Below are 20,939 nucleotides of genomic sequence, written 5' to 3'. Positions count from 1 at the left end.
CAGTAGATCAGAGAAAATGATTTGAGAAGAAATATTAGATGAAATAGGTAATTTAGGTATTAATAAATATAACTATTAATAAGTCACCAGAGCTGGATCCTGTTCAACCAAGAGTCCTGAAGAGCTTGAATGTGAAGCTGCAGAGCTGCTGGCCAAGCTGTATCATTTGTCACTATGGACAGCCGCTGTGCCAGGGGACTGGGCAGTTGCCAGTGTAATTCCCATCTATAAAAGGGCTCCAGAGGGGATTCTGGGAGCAGCACAGGAGAGCAGGAATGGGAAGGTCTGTAATAAGGATCTCTGAATATACAAGTACATGTTAACTGTTGGGAAGGGGTCAGTGTGGCATCTGAACATGAATATCCTGCTGCCCATCCCAGCAGGAAAATCCCAGCCCATGATGTTCTGTGGGATGCCACTAAGAAAGGATGGAACGTATTTGGGTTTTCAGAAGGCTGCTTTCAAGATCTTAAGCTCCTATAAGCTTGGAGGAAAGGTTATTTTGTAGGTTGAATGTTGCATGAATAATAGGAAGTAAAAATTGGGGATGCTGTAACTGTTCAGGATGGAGAAGGAAACATCCCTGCAGGAGCAGCCAAAAAGCCACCATCATCATCAGGAAAGCGATGAACAGTAATGCTTCAGTGTAAATGCTGGGTGTGATGTGCGGTTCTGGTCTCCACATTGCCAGGAGGACACAGAGGCATTGCATAAGGGCAGCTAAAAGGGACAGAGAGATGGGCTGCATTCCAAGATGAAGCTAAAATGGGACTCGTTCCTTGTGGGAATGAGGTGAGGAACATGGGTGAGGAGAAGTGATAAAGTCAGCAGGTAAAGGTGAATATGCAACATCCTTCTCATCGCATGCTGAGGATGTGCCCCTCACGTCCAGGGATCTTTTCATGAAACAACCTGGAATGTGATTTTAAAGTAGATAAAAGCAGCTCCAGTGCCTAAAGGGGCTGCAGGAAAGCTGGAGAGGGGCTTGGGACAAGGGCCTGTAGGGCCAGGCCAAGGGAAATGGCTTGAACCTGCCCGAGGGGAGACTGAGATGAGCTGTTAGGGGTATAGGGATGCTGGGGAGGGACTATTTGTTAGGGATTGCAGCGATAGGACAAGTGGTAACGGGTTAAAACTTAAACAGGGGAAGTTTAGATTGTATATAAGGAAGAAGTTCTTTACTGTGAGGGTGGTGAGGCACTGGAATGGGTTGCCCAGGGAAGCTGTGAATGCTCCATCCCTGGCAGTGTTCAAGGCCAGGTTGGACAGAGCCTTGGGTGCCATGGTTTAGTGTGAGGTGTCCCTGCCCATGGCAGGGGGTTGGAACTGGATGATCTTAAGGTCCTTTCCAACCCAAACTATTCTGTGATTCTTAGGCAGAAGCTCTTCCCTGTGAGGGTGCTGAGGCGCTGGCACAGGGTGCCCAGAGAAGCTGTGGCTGCCCCATCCCTGGCAGTGTTCAAGGCCAGGTTGGACACAGGGGCTTGGAGCAAGCTGCTCCAGTGGAAGGGGTCCCTGCCTGTGGCAGGGGTTGGAACTGGAGGAGCTTTAAGGTCCCTTCAGCACAAACCAGTCTGGGATTCTCTGAAGAGCCTGCTTGTGCCATGGAGAAGAACTGGTCCTTGTGGTCTCAGAATAGGTGGAATTTGGTGATGGGCTTTGCAGCGCTCCCCCATGCAGGGCGCATCCCTTTGCAGGACAGTCCCCAGGGCTCTCTCCTGCAGGTTTCCTGAGGAAGTGATTATCCCGGTTGTTGTTGGTGAGTGTGGGATGCTCCCGGTGTGCATGCTCAGGTGCTTGGTTGCTTTAATTACAGCTGACTTCTTCCCCATGGAAGTGATTCTTTGAATGCTGCCTTCAGCAGGGTGTGATGTGAACCTCACTGTAATGAAGGGTGAGGAACCTGTTTTACATAACTGTATCCCAGGTTCTCATGAGAGAGTGGAAACAGCCCTGGGCGACTGGTGAAGAGCCTTTGGTTGCCTCACTGAGGAGAGGCCTGATTCCGGTCTCTCTTGGGTGCTCTGTACCTGTGGGACTTGCTCCAGGCTGGCTGGCATCCAGAGGGTGAACCAATGCAGAGGGATTGCCTCCTCATGGCTGTATTGTGGGGCAACTGGTTCAGGGTTCTGGGCAGATATGGGGAGGGGAGGCTGCAGCTCTGCCTGCGGTTGTTGTTCATGGAGTGGGAATAGAATCATAGAATGGTTTGGGTTGGAAAGAACCTAAAGCTCCTCCAGTTCCAACCCCTGCCATGGGCAGGGACCCCTTCCACTGGAGCAGCTTGCTCCAAGCCCCTGTGTCCAACCTGGCCTTGAGCACTGCCAGGGATGGGGCAGCCACAGCTTCTCTGGGCACCCTGTGCCAGCGCCTCAGCACCCTCACAGTAAAGAGCTTCTTTCTTATATCCAATCTAAACTTCCCGTTTCAGTTTGAACCCATCACCCCTTGTCCTATCACTGCAGTCCCTGATGAAGCGCTGAATGAGATATGAATCTGCTCCCAAGCCCTTTCAGCCATGGCTTGATGCTGGCTCAGACAACTTCTTCCCCTCTGCCCAGTGTCAGAGTATTACTTTGCTACGATCTCTCCACCCATCTCCTTGGAACAGGAGTGCCTGTTGCCCACAGAGTCCTCAGCATCCAGTCAGATGCAGCGGCAATGCCAGTGGGATGGGGTCCTGGTGGGTCTCTGACTCTTTGAGACTGAAAACAAATCCCACTGTTGGTCCCAAACCAACCATTTAGCGGTGGATGTGTGTTTCTGGGGTTGCTTTTGAAAATGCCATCGAACTGAAGTTTTCTTTGGGTTATAAAACCTCAGGGAGAGGCTGAATAAAATGTTTCTGTGCAGGTACGGAGGGAAAATCCAAGGGGTGTTTTGTTCAGTTGCTTTTATTATCTGTTAAGAGGATGAAGCTGTGGCTGCCCCATCCCTGGCAGTGTTCAAGGCCAGGTTGGACACAGGGGCTTGGAGCAAGCTGCTCCAGTGGAAGGGGTCCCTGCCTGTGGCAGAGTTGGAAGAGGATGAGACCTAAACCAGTCTGGGATTGGAAGAAGAAGTGCTGAAGGTGTTAAAACTCAACTGTTACACCAGTGGCAGCAGAGCAGGTCAGTGAAACAGGCTCTGTTACTGTGCACAAGGATGAAAAACAAACCACAAACTCTGTGGGGATGCTAATGAATTTTAGGAGTCAAACCTGGCTTGTCCTTAGCATCCGCTGCTTGTTTACAGCACCTGAAGGGAGCATCGCTTTAAGCTCCCCATGACCCAGCAGTGTGCAGGGTGGAAACAGAAAACCCAGAACCAGGGCAGAAGAGGAGTCTGGAAACCCACACTCTGTTTCTCCTCTGCTGTAAACTCGTGGGACCTTTCTCACCTCGCTTGAACCGTGTCCTCTCTATATACACGGGTAGCGAAGCTGTTGTGCTCTTTCAGGTATTCCATGTTACCCATTGGAAGTTGTTTCACCCTCATTAGTAACGTTTTGTCACTGAATAGTGTTTTATGGAGGGATGTTTGGCTGTGAATTCCTTAAAATTGAGGAGAAAGAGCCTGGAACTTTATGAGCCTCTGGTGTAGGCAGAAAGAGTTGGGTTTGTGTGTGTGTATATGTGTGTGTGTGTTCAGTATTATCCTTTTCTGCAGAAACCTGTGCTCATTTTCCCTTCCACAACCATTTCAGGCTGTTTCTTTATTCCAAGCATTTGTTAATTCATTGTGCAGAGGAACAGCAGATAGCTGCTTCTGAAAACTGCACAGATCAGGAGTGCTTTGGTTCACTATGAGGGTGCACAGGGTGCCCAGAGAAGCTGTGGCTGCCCCATCCCTGGCAGTGCTCAAGGCCAGGTTGGACACAGGGGCTTGGAGCAAGCTGCTCCAGTGGAAGGGGTCCCTGCCCATGGCAGGGGTTGGAGCTGGATGTGCTTTAAGGTCCCTTCCACCCCAAACCACTCTGGGATTCTATGAATACAAAAGCTGCAAGCAAAGAAATAAGAGCATCCTAAGGAACAATATAAAGTGATGCTCTCTGGGCTGCTGCTCAGCTCTAATGAGATGGGTGAAGGATGATTTAAGGCTAGGTCGGACACAGGGGCTTGGAGCAAGCTGCTCCAGTGGAAGGGGTCCCTGCCCATGGCAGGGGTTGGAGCTGGAGGAGCTTTAAGGTCCCTTCCAACCCAAACCAGTCTGGGATTCTATGATTTTGCCCATACAGATCTCCTAAACCTTGGTACTTTGAGTTTTACTCTGTTTTCTTTGGCTTCAGCCTGTGTCTGGAGCTGAGCCCCCTTTGGGTACACTTTAGCATCCCCAGAAGGCCTGCAAACTTAGCCAAGCTTTTGGGCTTGAAGAGGTGAGCTGTGAGGCTTGAATTGCAGCTGGGTGCTTCTAGCTCTGGGGGGCTGTAATGATGGTGACCTTTGAAGCCTTGTTCACGCTGTTCTTGTTGCACCCAGAAAGGAATGCCACGTTCTTTGTTCCACCTCCTCAAAAGCAAAGCTTCCCATAGAGGCTGCTTGCAGCTTTTATAGTTTGATATATATGGGTCAGGGGAGGAAGCAGGCATAGCCTGTTATATGTTCTCACGCTGCAAAAGGGAACATGAGGGAGGTTTTAACATCCCAGCTGAGTTTTGACAAGCAACCTCTGTTTGGCTTAGGAATAGAAATAAAACCCCAGGTTTGAACTGCATCCAACCTCTGTGCATACAAGCAAGTGGTCCAGCTCTTCTCTGAGACAGAGCTGTGTGTGGAGGGTTCCCTGTTTAATCCTGAACTCTTCCTTGCTCTGGAAAGAAACCAGAATAAGACCATACATTCAGTAGTTAAGGTTTGCACTGCCTCTTGAAACCATTGCAAGGGTTCTTCTTGATGCCTGCACACCTTTAGGTCTTCACAGCTGCATCTGACCTGGCCTTGAACACTGCCATGGATGGAGCAGCCACAGCTTCTCTTTAATGTGTCCTTAAAGCCAGGAGACCTCTGTTACAAAGGTTTTCCTGCTGTGTAAAGCTTCTCCTGAGGTGGGTCTCTATAGTTTGGAGAAGAGGAGATTGAGGGGTGACCTTATTAGTGTATATAAATATGTAAAGGGGGAGTGTCCCGAGGATGGAGCCAGGCTCTTCTCAGTGGCAAACAATGAAAGGACAAGGGGCAATGGGTACAAATTGGAGCACAAGAGGTTCCACTTAAACCTGAGAAGAAACTTCTTCTCAGTGAGGGTGACGGAACACTGGAACAGGCTGCCCAGGGAGGTTGTGGAGTCTCCTTCTCTGGAGACATTCAAAACCCGCCTGGACACGTTCCTGTGTAACCTTATCTAGGTGTTCCTGCTCCGGCAGGGGGATTGGACTAGATGAGCTTTTGAGGTCCCTTCCAATCTCTAACATACTGTGATACTGTGATGTCCTGCATGTGTGCAGCTCAGTGTGTGTAACCTGTGGTGAATGCCCCATCCCTGGCAGTGCTCAAGGCCAGGTTGGACACAGGGGCTTGGAGCAAGCTGCTCCAGTGGAAGGGGTCCCTGCCCATGGCAGGGGTTGGAGCTGGATGATCGTAAGGTCCTTTCCAACCCAAAGCTCTCTCTGAGTCTCTGTTATGCCTGGCTGAGGATGCAAGTCTGCCGCGAGGACTGACTGTGATTTCAGCTTCGCTATTTGCTTTGGGAATGAGAGCTGCAGCTGGGGCTGCTGAGCCAGCGGATGGTTCTGTTCCACTTTTAGCACTCGTATTTTTAGTTCTTTCCTTAATTCCTGCTGTAAATAGTTTTAGAAGGCTTTGCATTCGTTTGGGAGAAGCAGGGCCGTGAGACCAGCAGCAGGTGCTGGAAGTCATCACTCTCCTAAAGTCAGCAGCACTTTGCAAGGCAGTAGGTTAATTCTGGGGTAAGGGACTTGCATACAGACTCTTAGAATCAGCTGGATCGGGACCCAGCGAGTGACTCAAGGCTCCGTGTGGCTTTCAGGGCATGAAGTGTACTGAAGACTTTCATTTGCAGAGGAAACCGGGGCTGTGCTTGAACCTGTGCTGCGATCCCAGGCACAGGAGTCCTTGAGGAGAAGGACTTGGGGTGCTGGGTGAGGAGCAGCTCCCCATGACCCGGCTTCAGTGAGCGCTTGAGCCCAGAACCCCCCCGTGTGCTGGGCTGCACCCCCAGAGCGTGAGCAGCAGCTCAGGGAGGGGATCCTGCCCCTCTGCTGTGTGAAGGGGAGACCCCCCCTGCAGCCCTGATCCAGCTCTGGGGCAGCAGCACAAGAGGGACGTGGAGCTGTTGGAGCGAGGCCAGAGGAGGCCATGGAGCTGCTGCGAGGGCTGGAGCAGCTCTGCTCTGGAGCCAGGCTGAGAGAGCTGGGCTGGGGCAGCCTGGAGAAGAGAAGGCTCCTGAAGGGGAGACCTTAGAGCAGCTCCAGTGCCTAAAGGGGCTGCAGGAAAGCTGGAGAGGGGCTTGGGACAAGGGCCTGTAGGGACAGGCCAAGGGGAATGGGTTCAAAGTTAAACAGGAAAGATAAAAGAAAGATAAAAGAAAGAAGGTCTTGGAACTGGACGAGCTTTAAGGTCCCTTCCAACCCAAACCAGTCTGGGATTCTATGATGCTTTACCGATCTTCTGGCAGTGGATGCCTTGTGGGTTTAACAGATGGTCTGAATGCATGTTGTTACCCTCAGGTCATCCGAGTGTGTTCTCTTTGATGCTGAGATCCTTGCAAGGTTTGGAAGCAGTTGCACTGAGGAAGAGTAGTGTGGATGGCGGTGACAGGGGCACAGAAACGTGCTCATCTTGCCCATGTGTTTCTGGGCAGTGTTTTTAAAAGGGGTCCGAGTGTGACCTCTGTCAAATACTGTGAGGTTGGAGGCAGGGAAGTCTTGCTCCCCAGATGATGTGGTTCTGGGTGGGATGCAGGAATTGAAAGCATCAGGTGATGCAGCCACCATGTCCTCAGTGAATGTCTTGTAACCTGGTTCTCTGCATGGACTTCTGGAGGAGCAACCAGAGGACCAAGCACCCTCTGCTCTAACTGTGGATATGGGGAGGGAGCAGGTCTCTTAAGAATCCTGCTGTGCATCTTTCTCACTGCCTGCCTTAAACTCAGTCTCTCCAGATCTCTTTTCCAGGCTGCACAAGGAATGTGGAATGCTTTCTGTTAGCAGCAGCAAAACTTGAAGGAGAAGGAATCCCATCCCTTAGGATATGAACTCTGCATTAGGGAACGTGGACGCATTAATAACGTGTCGAGCAAATTGCTGTAACATTAGACTGAAACTTGGAAGTGATGTTGTGGGGCAATTTGATTCTCTTCTCCTAAGATACCCCTGGAGAGCATCCAACTGTAGCTCTGCTCTGATCCCAGGATGATGCTGTGGATGCCCTAAATGCTCACACGTGAGCATCACGCTCTGCCAGCATGGTCTATGGAGTTGCTAGGAAGCTGTCATATCTGGTTTGCTCTCAGAGGGTTTCCATTTGGGAGAGAAGAACTGGTGCCATCCCCAAATTAACTCTGGAAGTGGAAGGGAAAAGAAGAAGCTTCAGAGCACCAAACTTTGGTCCGGTCCGTGGAGCCAGTTGGGTGTCTGGGTCTGTTTTCCCAACTTACCTTCTTACTTGGGGCTCTTCTGAGAGGTTATCAACTGAACTCCCCCAGTGAAGATAAAACTGATTTGGTATGGCCTGTGAATGCCTTTTACATTGGATATAAGGAAGGAATTCTTTCCTGTTGGGGTGCTGAGGCACTGGAATGGGTTGCCCAGGGAAGCTGTGAATGCTCCATCCCTGGGAGTGTTCAAGGCCAGGTTGGACAGAGCCTTGGGTGCCATGGTTTAGTGTGAGGTGTCCCTGCCCATGGCAGCTGGATGGAACTGGATGCTCTTAAGGTCCTTTCCAACCCAAACCATTCTGTGATTCTAACCCTGGTCTCCCATGGTCAGCCTCAGGCACGGTTGTCAGTGACCAATATAAACGCACAATCTTCCCCCTTTGTCCTTTCCCAGTCATCATTTGAAAAGCTTTCTCTGCTGCTTTTGCCTTCAGAAATGCTTTTGAAGTTAAAAGTCCCTTTTGTTTTGTTGACTGTAAATCCTGTGTGATAACTGTAGGACAATTCCTGTGTTAGCAGAGGTACTGCTGTCTGTCTGTCTGGAGGACAAAGCCCTGCTCCCAGCAGGAGCAGATCAACTTCAGCCTGGAGAAGAGAAGGCTCCTGACGGGGAGACCTTAGAGCAGCTCCAGTGCCTAAAGGGGCTGCAGGAAAGCTGGAGAGGGGCTTGGGACAAGGGCCTGTAGGGACAGGCCAAGGGGAATGGCTTGAACCTGCCCAAGGGGAGACTGAGCTGAGCTCTTAGGCAGAAGCTCTTCCCTGTGAGGGTGCTGAGGCGCTGGCACAGGGTGCCCAGAGAAGCTGTGGCTGCCCCATCCCTGGCAGTGTTCAAGGCCAGGTTGGACACAGGGGCTTGGAGCAAGCTGCTCCAGTGGAAGGGGTCCCTGCCTGTGGCAGGGGTTGGAGCTGGATGAGCTTTAAGGTCCTCTCCAACACAACCCATCCTATGATTCTGTGATTTACAGGGATAGGATTTGACTTGCACCATAGGTATTGATCCTTTTGTGTACAAGCCCTGCTGCCTCCAGGGATCCAAATAAAGGATCCATTGAAGATTTAGGTCCTGCAAACTCTATGCTGTCATCAATAAACTGGTGACCAGTTGGACATGATCCAGGCTTCCTGTTCAGAGCAGGGATACTGTGTGAAGCCCTTGGTTCATGGAATACATAAACTGGATGTTGCTTGGCTCCCTACAGGACGAAGGTCAGATTGGGTTGAATAGGGCTTGTAGCCATGTTCCCTCAGGGGAAATGTTCAACTCTGGCATATACTTAACTAAGCAAATATTGACCAGATAAGAATCATAGAACCATAGAACCATAAATTGGTTTGTGTTGGAAGGGACCTTCAAGCTCTCCCAGTTCCAACCCCTGCCATGGGCAGGGACACCTTCCACTAGAGCAGCTTACTCCAAGCCCTGTCCAAGCTGGCCTTGAACACTGCCAGGGATGGAGGCAGAGAGAATGTGGAACAGAATGGGAAAGACCATCAACCAGCAGCACACCAGCTTCCTGAGCATCCCTGATGTTAGATCTGGGCACAAAGGCATTGTGCGGGCAGCAGTTGGCTCTCAGACCTCGATGCTTCCTGGCTGCAAACCCATCCACCTTGTCCCAGGTCACACTGCGGGCGGCAGCAGTTATTGTATGGATGATCTGGAGGTGTTTGTGGGAGATGATGACAATCTGGTGCTGGGAAGAGGCTCTAGAAAAGGACTTGGGGGTGCTGGTAGATGAGAAACTGAACATGATCCGGCTTCAGTGTGTGCTTGCAGCCCAGAAAGCAACCGTATCCTGGGCTGCATCAAAAGGAGCGTGACCAGCAGGTCGAAGGAGGTGATCCTGCCCCTCTGCTCTGCTCTCGTGAGACCTCACCTGGAGCATTGTGTGCAGTTCTGGTGTACTCAACATAAAAAGGACATGGAGCTGTTGGAACAAGTCCAGAGGAGGCCACGAGGATGCTCAGGGGCTGGAGCACCTCCTGTATGGAGACAGGCTGAGAAAGTTGGGGCTGTTGAGCCTGGAGAAGAGAAGCTGCATGGAGACCTCATAGCAGCTCCCAGTATCTGAAGGGGGCCTATAGGGATGCTGGGCAGGGACTCTTCATTAGGGACTGTAGTGATAGGTCAAGGGGTGATGGGTTCAAACTGAAACAGAGGAAGTTTAGATTGGATCTAAGGAAGAAGTTCTCTACTGTGAGGGTGCTGAGGCACTGGAATGGGTTGCCCAGGGAGGTTGTGAATGCTCCATCACTATTAGCAGCAGGGAACCAAAGTGGGAGGGTTATTGCACGCATGATGTGATGTGATGTCCCGGGTGTGCAGCTGCTTTGTGGGCTCTTTGCTTTTACAAGTGTGGTTTTTCTTTTGGAGGTGTGTTTTTAGGCACTGTTCTTCTGTCACCAGCCTGCTCTAACCCTGTTGATGTGGGATGGGGAGGATGCGTGCACAGCGCTATCACGTGTTGGTTGAATTCAGTTGTTACACAGTGCACCTTGGAAGCCTCACCTCAGATGCTGTCAATGTGCCCTTCACATTTAGCCAGTTTCCAGGAGCTGTCAGGTAGTTCTGTGGGGGAAGTGTTACAGCCCATTATGGGATGGATCCTAGAAACCTAATTCAGGCCAAACTCCCAGTGTTTTCAGTGAGTGGCTTGCTGGCATGAAGACCAAGTACCCCTTAGCTATCTATCTTTTGTAGGGAAATGTTTCTATAGAATGCTGCAACTTTGATCAGAATATTGCTTTCCAATCAGAGATGCTCAATTACGTGTATTTTAGAAGTCAATAGTTTGGAACCAGGTACCTGAAGTTCCTGACTGTCACCCATCATTCGTTGTTCTGGCCTTTTCTGCCTGCAAGAAAGAGGAAACACTCAACCCCCAACCCAATATCCCAACAGTAAAGAAGAGGGCTCCAAAGCCTTTATAAGACATTGGGGTGCAAACCCGGGCAGGGATGTAAGCAGAGTAAGAGCTAAGTAAAAGCTCCTTCCCTTCACCTCATGGAGCATCGTCATTGAAGTCTGCCTGAACCCAACTTGATGTCAGCCTTGGATGCTGTGCAAGGGCAGCCTAAGGACTCACTTGTCTGCATTTGAGGCTTTGAAGCCCACACTCTATTTTCTTCCTTCTCTGCATCCCCTTAGGGGGTCTCTGCCTATTCATAGTCCAAGCTGGGTAGGGCACTTCTATCCCATCATCTGTGCTCCAAGGGGAAGGAAGAGTTTCTGCATCCCTCTATGTCCCCTTTACCCTCTGCTTTTGAGTTTCCCATCAGGATTGCGTATGTAGTTCTCTTTTCCCCTTTGTTTTTTAACTGAGAATGTGTTTCCTGTGGTAACTGAAGCTGCGGAATCACCTGGGAAGGGTTTTATTCATGCTGTGTGTGCTCTTTAACTACCTGAATTGCCTTTCCTTTAGAGAGGTGATTGATTGGAGGAGGGCAGAGCAAACACTACTCACACTTCTCTCCCTGCTCATGTGCCACCAACATTGCAAGAGGTCTGCGTGAGGACTGGGAGGAAAGCTTGCATCTCCTTGCATCTCCTTGCATCTCCTTGCATCTCCTTGCATCTCCTTGCATCTCCTTGCATCTCCTTGCATCTCCTTGCATCTCCTTGCATCTCCTTGCATCTCCTTGCATCTCCTTGCATCTCCTTGCATCTCCTTGCATCTCCTTGCATCTCCTTGCATCTCCTTGCATCTCCTTGCATCTCCTTGCATCTCCTTGCATCTCCTTGATCTCCTTCAGCATCTCCTTGCATCTCCTTGCATCTCCTTGCATCTCCTTGCATCTCCTTGCATCTCCTTGCATCTCCTTGCATCTCCTTGCATCTCCTTGCATCTCCTTGCATCTCCTTGCATCATCTCCTTGCATCATCTCCTTGCATCTCCTTGCATCTCCTTGCATCTCCTTGCATCTCCTTGCATCTCCTTGCATCTCCTTGCATCTCCTTGCATCTCCTTGCATCTCCTTGCATCTCCTTGCATCTCCTTGCATCTCCTTGCATCTCCTTGCATCTCCCAAGTACCAGGCCTGTACTCCACACATTAAAACTCAAAACGAGGCTGTTGGATCCCTGATCCCAACTCTTCCATCTCATTTTCTGCTCAAGGTTATCACTTATCACCTCTTGTCATTTGTTTCATCACTGAAGTGGGGCCTTGGATGCAGTTGACCGAAACACTTGAATCAGAAAAGTAGCTGGAATGATGTTGTGCCTCTCTCCTTTAGAGCCTCCCAGCCACTTTTTGTGCCCTGTAATTGCAGGATTGGTGAGGTTGGCAGGAATCTCCATGGATAATCGAGTCCAACCCCTCCCTAAAGTGGTGGCAGCTGGAACAGTTTGGTGAGGGGCATGTCCAGTGGGGCTCTGAGCATCCCAAAGGATGGAAACTATAGGGATGCTGCGGAGGGACTCTTCATTGGGGACTGTAGTGACAGAACAAGGGGTGATGGGTTCAAACTGAAACAGGGGAAGTTTAGATTGGATATAAGGAGGAAATGCTTTCCTGTGAGGGTGCTGAGGCACTGGAATGGGTTGCCCAGGGAGGTTGTGAATGCTCCATCCCTGGCAGTGTTCAAGGCCAGGTTGGACAGAGCCTTGGGTGCCATGGTTTAGAGCGAGGTGTCCCTGCCCATGGCAGGGGGTTGGAACTGGATGATCTTAAGGACCTTTCCAACCCAAACCATTCTGTGATTTTATGTTCTGTGGTTTGGTTCCTCCATCAGGGTACAAGCTTTTAGTTTTGGTTTGTGTTTCTTTTTTTCCCCCTCCTTCCTTCTTGCATTGAAATGGAATTTCCTGTATTTCAGTTTGTGCCTGTTGCCTCTTGTCCTGTTGCTGGATACCACCAAGAGGAGCCTGGTTTCATCTTCTTTACACCTCCATCAGGTATTTATGCACCTTGATAAGACCCCCCCTGCCCTCTTGGCCTCTCATTGTACATCAGAAGCTCTGGTGCCTTAATCATCTTTGTGGCCCTTTACTGGCCTGTCACCAGTATATCTATGTTTCTCTTGTACTGGGGAGGTGAGCACTTGGTCCAGAACTCCCAATGTGCCTCACCATGCTGAGCAGAGGGGAAGGATCCCCTCCCTTTACCTAATGGCAGTGTCTTTCTTAATGCAGCCTAAATGCTGCAAAGGCACTCTGGAGGCTTATGGTCAACTTGATGTCCACCAGGCTGCACAGCTTCTTTTGTGCCAGTTGGCTCCCATTCTATGCTGGTCCCTGGGGTTATTCCTCACGAGCTTTGCATTTTCCTTTGCTCATGAGGTTGGTGTTGCCCAATTTCTCCAACCTTTCCATGTCCCTGTGGGTAGCAGCACATCCATCACCCCTCCCAATCCTCCATCATCTCCAAGCTTCCTGTAAGTGTACTGTGTCCTCTGTGTCATCACCCGTAATCCTTCCTTTGGGAGGAATCCAGAGCCTTGGGTGAAGTGTTTAATGAATCAGATCTCTCAACACTGCTTGAGAGCACAATGCTGTTCATTGGGAAAGTCAGGCGGAGATGAGGTGGCTTCCCTAGCACTAAAAGAACATTAAATACTGCACCTTGTAGTGAAGGACTTCATCATTATCACCTAAGACTTTAATTCCCTGAATCTCTGATACTTCCTGCAACACCAGCTTATACCCTATGCTAACACCGTAGCAACCTGCTGCAAGCATCTCTATGTAATTGCTGCTTGTTGGCCAGAAGCTGAGCAAGGGATGCTTTTTAGGGTAGGAAATCCAAGGGGTGAGCAGGAAAAGTGCAGCAGAATGAGAGGAAAATCCTATTGGAATTGAATAGTATTGCAAAGGGATATTTTCTCTTACCCTGAACCGTGCCTCAGAGGAAACAGAGGCATCAACTGAGATACTCTCCATGCTTTAGCTATATCCCCATCCCCCAAAACCTACCCCATAGGCACAGTCTGAACCTCTGGGCTAACAGATGGTGTTGAAAGGGGGAGGAAAGGGGACCAATTTGCATCTAAATAGCTGAAACAAAGAAGGGTCGTGTCCCACAGCCCAGCCCCACTCACCTGCTGTTTAAATCCCTCTGAGAACCATGCAACCAGCTTAGGTTTGTGATGCCTGTGTCAGCTGTGCTGCCTTTCGGAAGCACTCCGCCCCACAAAAGCTGCAGGCCCATGTGTCTCGCTGCATGGATTGTGGTTCCGACCCCAAAATGGACACCTCTTAAGGATCTGACTGCAGTTGACAGCTGTGGCACTTGTGTTGAGCCCTCCCATCAGAGCCACTGCTGCTGTTGTGATGAGTGCAAGCGCTAGCGGTATAGAGAAGGGTCAATCAAAGCATCACCTCCTCTGTCAGCTTCAGGCTCACATGAGTCAGGCTTTGGAGGTGCTCTTGCCATGCATTTGAATCACAGAATGGTTTGGGTTGGAAGGGACCTTAAAGACTTTGGTTTAGGGGTCTGTGAGCGCTTTAAATGAATCTCTTCCATCTTCTCGCTTTCTAGATTAAAGCCTAACTGATTTGTTTGCTCTGAAACCCTGAAGGGGCCAACAGTTCACATGCTAGTGTGTGTTAACTAGACTCAATATTCTACTAAACCAGACTCATGCTCTATAAGCAAAAATAGTCTTTCAGTCATTGTTCCTAGAGGTGACTGCTTTTATTTCAATGAGCACCATGGACAAATCAAAAACAAGGGTTGATTCATAGAATCAAAGGATCTCAGAGTGGTTTGAATTGGAAGGGACCTTAAAGCTCATCCAGTTCCAACCCCTGCCACGGGCAGGGACCCCTTCCACTGGAGCAGCTTGCTCCAAGCCCCTGTGTCCAACCTGGCCTTGAACACTGCCAGGGATGGGGCAGCCACAGCTTCTCTGGGCACCCTGTGCCAGCGCCTCAGCACCCTCACAGGGAAGAGCTTCTGCCTAAGAGCTCAGCTCAGTCTCCCCTCGGGCAGGTTCAAGCCATTCCCCTTGGCCTGTCCCTACAGGCCCTTGTCCCAAGCCCCTCTCCAGCTTTCCTGCAGCCCCTTTAGGCACTGGAGCTGCTCTAAGGTCTCCCCTTCAGGAGCCTTCTCTTCTCCAGGCTGCCCCAGCCCAGCTCTCTCAGCCTGGCTCCAGAGCAGAGCTGCTCCAGCCCTCGCAGCAGCTCCATGGCCTCCACTGGCCTCGCTCCAACAGCTCCACGTCCCTCTTGTGCTGCTGCCCCAGAGCTGGATCAGGGCTGCAGGGGGTTCTCCCCATAGTGGAGTAGGGGGTAACTGGTTTGAAGTAACTGGGCAGTGTGTAATACCAAATTCCATTAACTCAGAGCTCTCTATTGTGCTTTTCACAGCCCCTTTTTTTTAGTGCTTCCTATCACTTGAGGATAATTACATGGTTTTATAATTGCTCATGTGATGCATAATCACTGTCTGGGGGTAAACAAACCAAGGGAGTTACTTGGGTGGTGCAAGTTACATATGCACATGTATAGATGTATGTGTATTGTGTGCATACGTCTATACGTTCACACTCTGTGGTGGTACATACTCTATCTCTGCTCTCCTCCTGCCGTCTCCTTTTGGACCCCCATTCACAGAGGTAGATAGCTCTAGCAGCAGTGCTGGCTTGTCCTGCTGCTGTCTCGTATGGATACAATGCTTGTTATGCAGCAGGGCCCCACAGGGCATGTGAGAGCAAATCCAGAAATGAAAGGTGAATCTGAAATATTTCTTTTCCCCTTTCTTTTACCCCAAAATCATGTCATTTGTGCAGCTGTGGAAGAGGCTCTTGCTGACAGAGGAGGTGAGGCGTGGAAATACAGGGAAATAAGAGGTGCCTTTGAGGCAGTGTTTGCAGGTAGTGAGAAAGCCATTTATAGGCTTGAGATATGTTTCTTTTACTGTTTTGCTTTGAATTTCTTTGTTTAAGCTGTTTAGCACGTGCCTGACTGACATCAGAACATGCATTTCTCTATCCTCCTGCGCTTTCCACCTGGGAGAGGAACCTGAGACACAGCAAGGACCATTCTGGTTCTTTACAGTGGGTTTTTAATCACTTTCTGGGTGTGGGGCTAAAAGATTTAAGAAGTGATGCGCTGGATTGGATCCATGCCTTGGGATAATAGGATTATGTGAGTGATTTTTAATTAAAATAGGATCCTAACTAGGTTATTTTGAGCATACGTTCAGCTCTGCTTTGTTGGTATGGGTCTAATTGCCTCCTAAGCTAGAGATGCCAATATTCTAATTCACCTTTTCCCTCTGAGGGCACTGACATGAAAAGGGAGTGTGAAATGCAATGGAAATGATATACAGGAATGCAAGATAGAGAATGGTCTTTAAGGACATTAGGCAAAAGTTAGGTTTTCCCTTTACCCGCAATGGCTTGGCAGAGAGAATGATGAAGTGATGGTTTCTGTATTTATTCATTTCTGTGTCCTGACAGGTCTTTTAAATGCTTGAGACATGTAGCCTGAGGAAAATGCCAATGATTTCAGCCTTTAAGGAAGGAGCAGTTAATGAATCTCCCAGGGAATATCCAGAATACAGATGCTCCTTTGGGGGGAGAAGGTTAGGAGCCAGCGGAGCAGGGGCTGGAGGTAGTGCATCACCTCGGATCTGGGATTAGAAGCTGTTTGCTCATAATATAATGTACTAAAGTGATGCAGAATCACTTGTGGGCTGATTTTCTGAGGCTGCTTTTGGAGAGCCCATGTCAAAAGGTTGTGGTCTGGGATATGACCACTTGTGTTTGAGGTATCTCGGTTCAGCTTTGACAGAAACAAAGCAGGTTTTGAATTGCAGTTTAATTGTATTGAGGCTTCCCCTTGGGGGAAATGTGGAGATGTCAATTTAACCAAAATGTAAAGAATATATATTAGGCTCAAATCCAACTTCTATTTTTAAAGGTAAAAGAGACCTAGTACAATGGCAGGCCACGAATTTGGTTATGTGATTTATAATACTTTAATCCAGCAACAGAGACTGATAAAATGTTGAGGCTTTTGTTAAAGTTGAGTATTTAGAATCATAGAATCCTAGAATGGTTTGGGTTGGAAAGGACCTTAAGATCATCCAGTTCCAACCCCCTGCCATGGGCAGGGACACCTCACACTAAACCATGGCACCCAAGGCTCTGTCCAGCCTGGCCTTGAACACTGCCAGGGATGGAGCATTCACAACCTCCTTGGGCAACCCATTCCAGTGCCTCAGCACCCTCACAGTAAAGAACTTCTTCCTTATATCCAACCTGAGCTTCCCCTGTTTCAGTTTTAACCCATTACCCCTTGTCCCGTCACTACAGTCCCTAATGAAGAGTCCATCTCCAGCATCCCTATAGGCCCCCTTTAGATACTGGAAGGCTGCTATGAGGTCTCCAAGCAGCCTTATGAGCTCCTTAATTAAGCTCCTCAGATAAAACTGGATATGTATTGAGGAGTGTTCACAGAAAAAGAAGTTATTTCCATCCTGAAGTGACTTTTCTTACACATGAAAGCAGCCAAACGTGTGCTTCTGGGAGGCTGTGAACCAGCACCTGCAAATACACCAGGAATGGAGGAAACCTCAGCAGAGAGGAAACAGTTAGAAAGAAAGGTGGGACCGTGTGAGCCTCATGGAGCTCAACTGGGCCAAGGGCAAGGTCCTGCCCCTGGGTCAGGGCAGTCCCAGCACAAACCCAGGCTGGGGGAGATGGGATGGAGCAGCCTGAGGAGAAGGACTTGGGGTGTTGGGTGAGGAGTAGCTCCCCATGACCCGGCTTCAGTGAGCGCTTGAGCTCAGAACCCCCCCGTGTGCTGGGCTGCACCCCCAGAGTGTGAGCAGCAGCTCAGGGAGGGGATCCTGCCCCTCTGCTGTGCTCTGGGTTTGGGAAGTGCAGCTCCATTCATTCCTCTTGGTGTGCTCAGGGACCAGCACTGATATTTCGTGTGGGCTGTGGAATAGCTGGTTCCAAAAGTGACTGCCTTGTTTGTGTCTGAGTGCTACAGCGAACAGAGCTGTTAGTGTAAAGGTAAGGTGAGGGGGGAAATTACAGTGTGTTAGCTATGGAATTTAAACTGTCTCACTCTCCACTCTTGGGTTTGTGATAGAGGGACTGTGGTCGGGTAATCTTGTGTGAATGCTGAAATGAGAATTGCTTTGAGTGCCTGAACACTGAGGAAGCTTTGGGGTTTTGGGTAGGTAGCAGGAACCTCTATTAGCGTGTGCTTATAGTGAACATCCTCGAGTCTTAATTATTGGAGCTGAGGATGATCAGGAATCAAGGATGATCGAGAAACCCTGCATCCCGCTCTGCTGCATGCTGTGCTCTCATAGGGAAGCTAATTCACATGCTGATGACCCTAGCTGGAAGTAGCTGTGGGACTTGAGCAAGGTGACTTACAGCAGTGGGAGGGAGCATGATACTGAACAAAATGCCTTGATTCCTACCCCTTCCTGGAGCATCAGTCTTTGGTTGGTATCTTCACTTTGCAAACCAAGTGAGTTTTGGCTGTGAGCACTTAGCAAGGGTACAACACTGTCTGCAGAGCTTCTTGGCTGCTCAGTAGTGACCCTAAAATGACTTTTAGCATTTTAACTACAGAGGGCAGATGTAACCAGCCTGACAGAGCATCCCTGAGATGAATAAAACATGCACGCTGGGAACCCATCCATCAGTGCAACCCAAGTTGTGCTGAATCTGCAGTTCATGTTGTTGCCAATTTCATGATGTAGATGCTCATCCCCTGGGAATTGGATTGGAAGGAGCAAGGCACTTGCTGCAGATGCTGACAGGGCTGTGCTAGGAGCTTGATCCGTCTCCACTGGGTTGGGTTTTACTGCCAAAGCCAATGTTGCTGCTTCATGAGAAGGAAAGAGTTTTAAATAGGTAGCAATGAAGATCCACACATCCCACTTAAAGCTGCTTAGGTGGTTGTAGGAGGAACACGGGATAAGAAGATCCATGCCCCAGAAAGGCTTGCACAAAGGTGTTGAAGAAAACCTTGCCTATGAATCCTGGTCCTGTTATTAACTCCTACCCCTAATTACACCGTGCCTTAAAATGGGTCTGCTGCCATAATAAGTGATGTTCTTATATCTCCCTTTATTCAGTGGAGTAAAAATACTTCACTTGGCTCATAGACTTTATTTAACTGAGTGCTAATGTAGAGTTGTGTCATAATGTACTGCAGAAACAGCAGTTCCTTTGGACCAGTCCTATAGAGCTTTCTTTTCCCTGCTGACATACAGTAAGTATGATTGGGATCCGAGTAAATGATGCGCTGAAAGGCCTGATGGTACCTCCTAAAGCCAAACTCCTCATTAATTTAAATGATGGTGATTTTTAATGGACTGGTGAATGCTCTGCAGTCCATTTGGTACAAGGAAGGAAGTCTAGGAATGTGAGAAAGGAGATATCTTAGGCAGTTCTTCCCTTTAAGGTCCCTTCCAACCCAAACCACTCTGATTCTATGAGGCATTGCCACAGTGTACTCACCACAGTTGCTTCTGCTCCTACTGAGGTTATGAAGTAGGTGCAGTAGGATGTTGTCCTAGATGGCATAGGATAATAAACATGGAGCTGATGCTCCAAGAGCAAAGAAGGCTCTACTGTGAAAGCTCCCCTTTGGCTGTTTCATTTTGCTTGTTAAATGAGCTGCTTTTAGAACATTACATGTATCAGAACTGAAGGAGTATTCACGGCAAATGTGAAGCAGGTTTATGTATGGTTCTCATATTGTTTGTCTTTACTGCTGCTAAATTGGCTCCTTCAGTTCTGGGTGTCTGACCATGCTCTCCTTGTCTCTTAATTCAGTTTGTCTGCACCGAGCTCATGTTTGATGCAGAGCACAATCTGCCCTGGGAGAACTGTTCATTCTCCATCATTGCCCAGCTTTGAAGAAGAACCAAAACTTCAATGAAGCAACGTGAGACTGGGGCAATCTTTGCAATTTCCTTTCACTGAACATTGCTGCCAGGAGGAAAACCCTGGCTAGCAATTAAGGGAATGTGTCAGCTTTCCCAGTCATTACCTAAATACCAGGGAGCACAGGGCTTCCTACTGTCATTAGCTGCGCTGAGCACAATGGAGCTACACACAGCAGCTACGCTCTGCTGATAAATGTTTGCATTTCCAATTAGCACCGAGCTGCTGGAGCATCTCCCTCCCAGTCTAATTGAGGCTCTTGGGTGGCTTCACCCCCTAACGAGGCTTCTGTTGTCATCTTCTCTTTAGTTTCCCAGCGAGGGAGGAGCTGAATACATTTGGTTATGAAGAGCATTGGTTTCCTCTTTGCAGGTTTGTCTCCTCCTTAGAAAACCTCACCTTTTACAGCTTAATGTAAACTTTCATGCTATGGTTTTCTGCAGCCAATGCATGACTAGGTCCTTTGTGCATATGGGATGTTGTTCCTTGATCTGACACAACTGTATTATGACACAGCCGCATCCTGGCCTGCATCCAAAGGAGCGTGACCAGCAGGTCAAAGGAGGTGATCCTGCCCCTCTGCTCTGCTCTCGTGAGACCTCACCTGGAGCATTGTGTGCAGGTCTGCTGTCCTCAACATAGAAAGGACATGGAGCTGTTGGAACAAGTCCAGAGGAGGCCACGAGGATGCTCAGGGGCTGGAGCAGCTCCTGTATGGAGCCAGGCTGAGAAAGTTGGGGCTGTTCAGCCTGGAGAAGAGAAGCTGCGTGGAGACGTCAGAGCATCTTCCAGTGTCTGAAGGGGGTACGAAGATGCTGGGGAGGGACTCTTCATTAGGGACTGTAGTGATAGGACAAGGGGTGATGGGTTCAAAATGAAACAGGGGAAGCTCAGGCTGGATATAAGGAAGAAGTTCTTTACTGTGAGGGTGCTGAGGCCCTGGAATGGGTTGCCCAGGGAGGTTGTGAATGCTCCATCCCTGGCAGTGTCCAAGGCCAGGTTGGACAGAGCCTTGGGTGCCATGGTTTAGTGTGAGGTGTCCCTGCCCATGTCAGGCGGGTTGGAACTGGATGATATTAAGGTCTTTTCCAACCCAAACTATTCTATAGTTCTATGATTTCTTACCCCTATTGCTTTTTAAATGGCAAAAGTGCCTTTAGCAAAGTGCAGTTTTTACCAATACCTGTGTGTGTTTAAAAAGTGAGTCGATTTTACTATGAATTTCCCACGTCAGGGGATAGAGGGGCTTAATTCTGAGCCCTGTGCTCGATGTTCATCTTCTGGATTGGGAACTTCCCAATGGAAAAACGATGAAAGATTTGGCTGCTGCTAATCTGCAGCTCGCACTTGGAGCCAAGTAACTTCTGTGCAGGGCAGCAGGGGGGTGTTTAACCATGTGTGTTAGTATATTTTCTTTATGCTGCTCCTGGTCGTTTCCTCTGGAACACACATTTCCTCCAGGAAACCTGCTCGTATAGCGTTGG

At 49.2% G+C, this 20,939-nt stretch overlaps 1 protein-coding gene across 2 annotated transcripts in view; it reads left to right on the top strand.

Moving 5' to 3' along the window:
* PAK1 (p21 (RAC1) activated kinase 1) overlaps nt 1-20,939 on the top strand; it is a 75,063-nt gene that overhangs the window by 14,231 nt on the left and 39,893 nt on the right. Inside the window, exon 2 of one of the 2 annotated variants that reach the window (XM_061351414.1) lies at nt 12,412-12,490. The exons of the other annotated variant lie outside the window; for it this stretch is intronic. The gene's annotated coding sequence lies outside the window, so the exon portion shown is untranslated. The remainder of the gene's footprint in view (nt 1-12,411; nt 12,491-20,939) is intronic. 2 annotated transcript variants of the gene reach the window in all.

The sequence above is a fragment of the Neopsephotus bourkii genome, unplaced genomic scaffold, assembly GCF_033783945.1.
Source record: "Neopsephotus bourkii isolate Nb327-2 ecotype Australia unplaced genomic scaffold, CSIRO-AGI_Nbou_v1 NB_580, whole genome shotgun sequence".
Classification (NCBI taxonomy): domain Eukaryota; kingdom Metazoa; phylum Chordata; class Aves; order Psittaciformes; family Psittacidae; genus Neopsephotus; species Neopsephotus bourkii.
This window is presented reverse-complemented; position numbering and strand designations above follow the sequence as displayed.